This window comes from Dreissena polymorpha, chromosome 3, assembly GCF_020536995.1.
Source record: "Dreissena polymorpha isolate Duluth1 chromosome 3, UMN_Dpol_1.0, whole genome shotgun sequence".
NCBI lineage: Eukaryota > Metazoa > Mollusca > Bivalvia > Myida > Dreissenidae > Dreissena > Dreissena polymorpha.
Genome location: NC_068357.1, coordinates 32,197,180 through 32,207,740, shown reverse-complemented (window position 1 = coordinate 32,207,740; position 10,561 = coordinate 32,197,180). Strand labels below are relative to the sequence as shown.

The 10,561-nt window shown below is 32.6% G+C and overlaps 1 long non-coding RNA gene across 1 annotated transcript in view; it reads right to left on the bottom strand.

Moving 5' to 3' along the window:
- Window positions 1–9,915: 9,915 nt before the first annotated feature.
- LOC127873567 (uncharacterized) overlaps window positions 9,916–10,561 on the bottom strand; it is a 4,377-nt gene continuing 3,731 nt past the window's right edge. Inside the window, exon 3 of the long non-coding RNA XR_008046255.1 lies at window positions 9,916–10,147. This is a non-coding gene — a long non-coding RNA (uncharacterized LOC127873567). The remainder of the gene's footprint in view (window positions 10,148–10,561) is intronic.

Genomic DNA, 10,561 nt, shown 5'->3' with positions numbered 1-10,561 from the left:
ATGAACAAGGCCTTTCCATACGCACAAAAATTTGGACCCCTTTGACATTGACCTTGAACTTAGGGTCCGCGTTTAGGTTTTGAAATCTGTGTTTAGGTTTCGAAAAAACTTCTATCAAAGCGTTTTTCGGGGGCATATGTCATCCTATGAAGACCGCTCTTGTTGAAATATTTTTGTATGTATTTAATGATGTCTAGTTTTCTTTTAATACACATCAAAAAGTTCGAACATAATAATTTTAAAATATGACATATGTTCAATTGACAACCCACAACATGGGTAACAGGTAGATGGGGTAATTAAAGATGTTTATTTGAGCATCAACATTGTTTGTTCATTTGTTACATCTAAACTATTTTCATAAGTATGTTTATTATAAATATTTATATGAGTGTCACATCTCAGTTGATAATTTTATTTGTTATGGAGCAGTTATTATGTAGTTTATAAAGTCCATATTAAAATGTCTGAAGCAAAAAAATCCACGGTGACCCATCAATTTCTTTGCTTCATTTTAATGCTAAGCTTGTTAACTTAAATTATTGAGAACTTCAAATGAAATATGAAAATTACATTAAAATAAATTTGTATCTGTATTGTATGTCATCGATTGAACTGTGCAATAAAAAATTCACAACAAATAAACTAGTCATACTTATGTCTCATTATTTTTGACGATTTCCAATATTTTTGGTTTCAAATGTGTTTAGTATGATAATACAAAAGTTACAAGTGCTATCTAATACAATCTCAATATTACTAGTCAATTTTAAATGTATTACACACAAGCGTTTTTTCGTCCCTCCAATTTTATGCCCTATAAAAATGACCTTTTCTCAAACGCAAATGGCATTTTAAAACCTTCAATATCTGAAATTATTCACGGTGACCACCCTTTTTTGATATTTATTTCATATTCATATCCATTATTCACCCTACACAAAATTATAGCATTCCGGATATTTTTAAAATGTTCACGAAACGATCGAACATCCTTTTTTAATTCAATCATAAACAGTATATGCATTTAAATGCTTATCAGCTTTAGTGGAATTTGTAAAATGCAGATTATTCAAGACATAGGTTAATGTAATTTTCTCTGTTCCAATTTGGGTATTTGCTGAAGGATCCTATCTTTTTAATAAAACAAAAAAAACGGCAACGTTCTGTTCTGTTAGGATTACTTTTTTATATATAACCTTAAATCTTAACAGTCTTTGTAATCAAGTTGATACTTGCATAGCTTATATAACTGAATTGCATTGAATTTAAAAATAAAAAACAATCTCGTGTACGATAAATTTTACAAATTGCTTGTAAAATGCATGCTCTGCACAGTTTAAATATAATGAATTGAAACTCCAGCTGCTGGAGCAGTATTGAATTCTTATTATATACGATTAGTTGGCATTTATTTAAGGCAAGTGACCGATTGCAAAAACAGTACAAAACGGCACAAAACAGCACAATACAACATAACAACATTTAAGAATAAAGCTGGGGTCACCGCCTTGGAACGGTAAATGCAAAGCATTGGGGGTTTAATTGTATCTGTCTCCTCTTAACCAGGACGCATCCAAGTCCGATTTCAAATGAATTAAACCGTTTTCTGCAGAACAATACAATTTATGTTAGCAGACCATGAAAATTTAAAATAAAACCTTAATTAATTAAACATTACTGTTGTTTATGAATATGAAATATAATTAAAGTGATAACTATGTACTGCCATAAAATTATACGAAGTATGTATACGTTGAATACGTTTTTACTTCCAAGATGAATATTTTGTTGTCACAAACTATGCGTTGAGCGACTTGTCCATATCAAAATTTAATTCAATAACCCTTACAAACATTTTAGAAACAGATTTGAATCTCTTTAAACTTTAACTTAAAGCTTTTTTTATAAATCAAGCATTATTCCACGTGACTACACTGTTGTTTACATTGATCTTTTGTCAAATGGCATTTTGATATAGTGTTAACTGGATAAATTAGCACTTTCATACTGCCACTAAATATCTATACTTTAATTTAAGCCAAATGACATACATTGTTTTAATCTAAATATACTCATGCCACGGAAATGTTTTGAGATATATTTTCATGAAATGATCTTATACATTTCGTCTGTTATAAATTCATGCGATGTAAGCATACATTATTATTGAATATTTCGGGGCGTTTAGAAATCCATTATTTTCCTAGTAGCATCTTACAAGTTACCTACAGACTAGTTTTATAGTGTGACAACAAGTATTGATAGAACTCTTGTAAGCATCACACGGTTTATTACTAATGAAAGCGACATATCAAAAGCATCATAGCACATGCCTTACATACGACACTTTTAATCATTGAAAGCTCACACGAAAAACTGTAGCTCAGAGGAAATAAACTCAGGGCCTCTGATGTGTTGCTAGTTCTTACTAAAGGGGCACACTTTGAACATATCTTGCTATGTTAATCTAACTTATAATTCACATAACATCACAAAAAGCGTATGGCCTATTTTGACCCCATAGGCACAATTTCAACAAACTTAGTTGGGAGCAACAATCTGATGTAACGTACCAATTAATATACCTATGAGCCTTTCTTTTTTTACATGTAGTGAATAAAACATTGAAGTTATTTTGCTTATGAAATCTATAGTAAAACATGTGCAACCTGGTCGTGGCCATTTTTGACCACAGGGACATAATATTAACAATCCTTGTACAGGATCACAATTTGATCTTATATTCTGAGTACCAAGGCTCTGTGCTTTGATGTTTCTGAGGTTTAAAAGTTTATTTTGCATGTCCGTATTAAATATGTGACCTCTTGAACGTGGTCAACAGGGCCATGATTTGAACAAGCATTATTTTTAGAGGACCCATGGAAGATGCTTCATAAACATTATGAAAGTGATTTCACACACAACGATGTTTAATATTTTCTCTATATAAGCCAATGTCAAACAATTGACCAATATCACGATGCCACTTTTAACAAAAGGGGCATAATTTAAACAAAATTCCTGGAGATAAAACTGGTGACTTCCATGGCAAGGCCCTGTTTGGACCACTTGATAAGGGGCATTCTTAAGATTCGAAGAATCATGCCCTGTAGTTCAGGAGTATATTAATTTAAAGTAAAAGTTGACAGACGTATGCCCGCACGCTAGGCAAAGGTGGCTCTTGGTATTTTAGAAAAACTTCTTCTTAGGACACAACCAGACATAATACATATGCTAGAAATATGCAATAAGTGAATTACAGTTTAAATACCCATTAACATACAAATACAAAAGAAGCAAATAGTATATTATAAGCAAACTAAATAACACCGCATACATACAACTATGCAAAACTAATAACAATACATAATAAATTTGATGAACATAGGCAATGGATTACTGTTTAAATACGCATACAATATAAATTTAAATCAAGCGAATGGTGTATTATTAGCAAACAAAATAGCACTACATTCATAAAACTATGCAAATTAATAACTTATGAAAAAAAAGTTATATACAAGAACTAAGGCATGGAAGAGGTATTGCAATTTCTAGTATTTTATGGCAAAACACTGTCGTCTGCTAAATACGCATTTTTCCTTTTATCACATGCTATACCCTGTTTCTCATGTAATACAACCATAACATATTTTTTAGACTACACATGTGTAAAGCAACATTTCTAAGCGTTTTCATGGCCTTAGTTTTCGTTTATTGACCAATCGCATTTTGTTTTTTGCAGCAATGCGTCAAATGACGTCACGAAATATAAACAACAATCGGGATTTATCATTATGTTTGCGTAAATATTTATTAAATTTGCTCATTTAAAAACTTGTGATAACAAAGATCTGACATTTGTTGTCATATCATACCATATTTTATTAAACTCGTCCAGGAAATTCGTTAGTAAGCTCGCTAAAGGCTCGCTTACTAACAAAATTCCTGATCTAGTTTAATAAATATGGTATGATATGACAACTCGTGCCAGATCCTATATATATATTAATCACATTTAGCATAATAAATGTTAAATATCGAATTGAACGTCAAATACCGCCTGGAACGAGTTCTTGCCAAACGGTATGAACAAACATCATTTCATTGAAACAAAACCGTTTTTCTTCGCCTTGTATTATCAAACATTATACTTGTATGCCATTTAAAAATTAGTTGTAAGAATAATTTATAGCTCTATATAACCACACTAACGAACAAGGCAGGCACAATACATAAATAACATAGCCAATGTATACAAAAGTGTAAAAAAATAATAAATAATGTATATAAAACAAAATTAAGTGTATATGGTTTGCGTTATTTGTACTCGAAGTATAATATGCAAGTATAAATTTTAATTAACTTATACCCTAGCGGACTTCTGGCTAAATCCAAGAGCTATGGATCGCCATGTTCTATACCGATCAGCGTCTGGTTCACCTATTAATACACAATCAATTTCAATATATACCAGTCTTAATCGAAAATCCAAGCAAAGCATTCTTACATACATTTAAAATCAATGATTATCATTCGTTATGTATCACGCAAACACATTAAACGATAATTCATTTGTAAATTCTTACATACTGTATCGTCGGAAATACAAAATCACATATTTGAGACCAAGTTAAAAAATATTAATGCAACGACCATAAACATATAAATAAAACATCGCAGATGTAATTGGAAAATGCAATAATTGTTAACATTCAATTATTCTGACAGTTTGTGCAATAAAGATAAATTAACGCCATACGTCAATTATTTTAAACTGTAATGGTATTCGTAGAATTGCAATAGTCAGTAAGTACATGTACCAGACACTTAAAGAAACATACGTACTTCCAATGCTGTCTTTCATGAATGGCGATCTCCAAAACATCGTCTCATGTTGTCGATCAGATCTTAATATATAACATGTATTAATATAATAACATATGTCGTCGAATTATCATGAAAACTGGTATCATCCCTACAGTATTAGTTTTTCAACGATGGCAACTAAGTTTATTTTTAGTGTAAACGATTTCCGATAGAAGTTAAATCATTATCTCGTGACCTATATAACGGTCCAAGTTTTAATTCACAATGTGTTTGTACTGAAAATATAAAAACAACCGAATTACCATCTTCGACATTTTTAAAAACCAATACTACTTTCGATGTTTCATTGCTTTTGCTAACAATTTCAAAATGTAATTCAAATCTTGCCAAACTGTATTAAAATGCCAGAGCTGTTGAAGTTCAAATATAACAACAAGCAAAAACAAATTCATGTGCATTAAATATATATACCGATTATCCTGCCTGTCGATTTGTTTGTTGGCGTTCCTTGCCTTCCGTTTGACCACAATACATATTGCCGTTATAATTCCAATAGCGAATAGAAGACCGCCCGCCACAGAAAAACCAATCATCAGCTTGTAATTATCTGGAAAAGTATATATTTCAGCAGGATAAGTTTAAAAAATAATGGAGACTAAAACGTTAATCTTATTTTCAATATCAAGACACACTGGCTGTAATCTATTTGAATCCCATATCACGTAAATCCCCCATAACTTGTGATATGTTATATATGTTTACACAATTTTGCTGATCCTCGAGCATTTGGTGTATAAAATAAAAATAAAAAAGTTTCCAAAGTGTACTGGTTTTTGCATGGCTTTTGGACGATTTCTGTGTTGTTATGTTTTATTTGAAAATCGAAAGATATTGCAAAAAATGGTTTCCGTTCTGATTCAATTGCATGTTGGAGTTATTAAAATGTTTAATGTTCAAAGAATATAATCAAGTGTTTTGAGTGTGGGCTTAATTTAAGTCAACTGGTATTGGTTGGTTTATCACCAATTTGAACCTTGTATTTACATACCAAAGTAGTCAATATTAAATACATTCAAATTACGGTTCCATTGTTAACGTTGAAAATGACCCTTTTTTACTATTACGAAAAACATTAATCTAAAGGACCATATAAAACAAAGTATAGTTAAACAAAAATTTCAACATAATATGATTGTGTTAGAACTATCACACACTTATGACCAATTGCATACAACCCTTATGTTTTAGCCTGCTAAATAATATTTTGTCCCAACTGTACATGGATTTTGTATTTAAACTATTTTAATATGTCAGTACCTTAAAAGGGCATAGTATTTCACTGTAACTAAGAAAAACACAAACAGAGCTGTTGAACCATTTCTTTAGAACGCCGTACAATATCATTTATGAGAAATGACAAAAATAGTCGTAAAGATTCTATATGTTATTCTTTGTAGTATGATACATAGTTTATAACGTGTGCACGTGGACATTTGGGAGAAATCAAACAGAGTAGTCCTTTTATTACTTGTATCATAACATCGTATGCCTAAATAATTTCAATCACTATTTATCTACATATTTGTAAAACAACACTATACTGTTGTCATTTCTCTTCATTTGCAACAAAATTGAAAACATTAACATGTAAGCGAAAACATCATAAACAGTCCAAATTTGTCGGTAAAACGAACTCCTAACGTGGGATCAGGTAACAGCAAGCTTAGCTTAAAACTGAGAGAAAAGGTTGAGTCATTTTGAACATGCAAGTGTTAAGAAAATATGTTGTTTATAGTGAAAAGTACCACATCTGATGAATCATGATCCAGAAATAAAACACTACATTGGTAAACTTTCAGAGTTAATAATGGTTGTGCATGATTAATTAAAATGTATTTTTATATCAGTGTGTCCTATATCAATAATAAAAAGAGATATTACAACGATATAAACGAATTCGTTGATATCCTATGGACTACACAAACGCAGCAAATGTGCATATCCCGAAACTAGCAAATGATTCTTTGATTCTTACATATATATTTAATACTTGTATTATTTACATTATTTAAAATTATGAATTGTAATGCAAATATATGTTTTCATACACTACAAATTATTTGAACATGTTATACGTGTAATAAAATACATTTAATACACGTGTGTGTTTCTAAATATAGACGAAATGTGTTATATTAATGTGAAATACATAAATATACACGACGTAGCTATTTTTTCACTCAATAAATGTAAATAAATATGTTCAACGGAAATATACCTATTGAACTTGAATGTTTTGTTTTGAAATGGTCTCATTCCATAGTTGTAATTCCTACCGATACTATTTTCATTAAGTTTGTGATTAAAAGAAAATGTTGCATTATTATAGGAATGATATATAACAGAAAACGTGATGCAAACCTTTGGGAACAACATCCAATACGCACATCGGGGCATTGTCTATAACGTCGCACACCGTTCCGTATTCACATGGACCTTTGCCCTTCTCGTACAATCCACATAACACGGCGGGGCCGGCCGATGGTTCTGTACAATGCCAGAGAAATAATAGTCATCGTCAATTAAAAGTAAAGGTTTTTCATTAAGGATAACCTTTGCCAATGCATAGCATACTAAGAGCGACTATGGGAGCATGTAAGGCTATAATCATATAATTAAATATTAATAATATTTGTTAATACTAATATTAATAAAATATCAAAAGAAACACATTTTTGACATTGATAAGATTGACCAATAAATTCGACAGTATCTGACTGTAGTGGACATAAATATTCAATTACCTGACATTGCTTTAATACTTCGTCCATCAAAGTTGATGAAAGTTCCGTCTTTGAGTCCCATTAAGGCATTCAGTACTTGTGTGGATGCATCGACATTATTAGCGTAGAACAGTGAGTAATTTGCTACTAAGCTACCTTTCCTGTTAAACGGATACAAAATAGTGTCATTATTGCGCTGTTGTTTTAAATCGCACATATAATTGCCAATGATTCAATGATTGCATTGCATAGTTAAAAGTATAAATACGCGATCAAGCAGAAATATAACGTCATACCTCAGATCCTTAACGACAATTTTGAAATGTGTAACGAAACGCAACAGGTACGTCCGAAGCTGCAATAAAAACTCTTATTGCGTAACATTTATTTTAATGTACAAGACATCGTGTTTTAAGTGCGTATACCCAATAAGCAACAGATGCTAGACGATGTAAAAGCCCCATATATCATCTTTACATGTGACAATACTTTAACGACAATTATTTGAACCCTAAACACACGTAAGGTCATATTGTAAGCATGTTCATTGGATTAAATTTCTTTTAGAAATCAATTGCACGGCGTTAGATTGATTAACATACGTTGTCAACATATACCGTCAATCTCTAACACACGTTGTAATTTCATAAAATATTCCATTCAACTTGTTCTGGATATTCGTAAGAAAAGTCGTGTGATATGCTATATATACACTTAAACGAAATCAAGGGAACGTCGTGTCTTTTTTGTGTTTCATCAAAGACATTAATTTAATGTTTATTTATTTAAAACGACGTACATACCGATAACGTAACTTTAGTTGCAATCTCTGCAAACGTTGCGTCTGATGTGAGATCAAGAGATGTGTCAATGGAAATGCTCAATGTGATCTGCAAGTCTAGTTGTTCATAATTCTTCTCTGTAACATATACATTGTTCAATGTGTATTTATATCAAAGTAACTTAATTGATTAAATGCCTTCTTTTTTTAAACATACATGTTATATGAATCTGCAATAAAGTATGATATGTAAATGTATTACCTTTTGTAACTTTCGTACAATATTTTGAAACATCATCTTCCACAAAACCTCTCCTGCAGTAACATGCGAATGATCCGTTAAGGTTTACACATATCGAGTTTTTATCCTTGCAAGATTCTGTTTTGCACTCATCGACGTCAATTTCGCAAGCCTTACCCATCCAGTTCCCCGTGCACAAGCACGTCCCATGGACCGTTTCACATGACTTGATGTTGGAAAGCGTATGATCCTTAATGCATTAGCACGGGGCGGAACATTCATTTCCGTAAGTATTATCTGTGCACTCTGAAGAAACAACAATAAAACGGTATTTGGCTTTTTAAAATACTGCTGTACCGACAGAAAATGTCAAATAAAATCGCTTGGCCGTGTGTCCCAAACATTAACACTTTGAATAAAGAAAAGAACGTATGATTTAAGTTGCAACTTTGTTTCGGTAAAACTTTTTATTATAAACGTAAAAAATAATAGACACGCATATTACATAATAATACGCAGTTGCAAATGCATTGGGTAAAACTATTATCTTATTCGAACACAGCATTATTAAAACTTATTATGCATAACGTAACAATTCTTTTGTTGCGAATATAGGGTCTATGTAAGGTTGCATACACCTCATGGCAAAATTTGAACAAGAGTCAACTATACAGCTATCGCCTTGGCTGTCCGTTGTAAATCCCGGATCACAATGGCACTTGTAACTACCACGTGCATTGACACACGTCGAGTTTGCATGACATTTGAAGCCATTTATTGACAAACACTCGTCGACGTCTGCATTACATGTGAGACCCATCCATCCTGCGTCACACTTGCAGCTCCCGTTTACAATATTGCAATCGGATGTGTGGGACATGTTACACAAACACGTGCTAGTACAGCCTTTGCCAAAACGACCTTGAGGACATGCTGGAAAAAAAAACATGCCCTTTAAATTAAACATAACATGTTCATAACAACGTGTAAGTAAGGGTGCTAATGTGCACAAAACATAAGTTTTTAGTTTGAACACAAACTTAAAAGACCTTTGTCGTTAACAATTATCATTAAATACATAAAAGACATACGTTTTATATATCATATTCATATATAGAATCACATGGCCATTGTTCATGCACAGCGCGATTTGACACAAAAACACCAATAGCGTTATCAGATACGCGAATCTTCTGAGTTAATTCATTTGTGGTAAATATCTATAATTTAATGTTAAGCATTAAGTACCTTGACATTGACCGGAGCTGTTTTTGAGGTATCCGTGGTTACATTCGCACCTAAAATCGCCCGACAGGTTTATACAGTTTGAAAAAGTGGGACACACATTTTGAATTGACGTACATTCGTCAACATCATCAGAACATCGTTTGCCTTGCCATCCTTTCAAACACGTGCACTCTCCGTTTGTTGAATTGCATGTTTTAGTATTGGTTACATTACATTCACACTTGCTCAAACAGTTTTTACCGTATGTCCAGTTGATGCATTCTAAAAAAAGATATAAATAGTCTATTTTGCCTTTGATAAACTATTTGACATTAAATCATTGAATTTGAAGATATGATATACAGCAATGTGATAATAAGCTATACACATGACAAACGCAGCACGCGCATACATACATACATACACGCACATACATACACGCACATACATACACGCACATACATACATACGTACGTACGTACATACGTACGTACGTACGTACGTACCTACCTACCTACCTCCCTACCTACCTGCCTACCTGCCTTCCTGCATTCATGCCTACCTGCCTACCTGCCTACCTGCCTACCTGTCTACCTGCCTGCCTGCCTGCCTGCCTGCCTGCCTGCCTGCCTGTCTGCCTGCCTGCCTGTCTACCTGCCTGCTTGCCTGCCTGCCTGCCTGCCTGCCTGCCTGCCT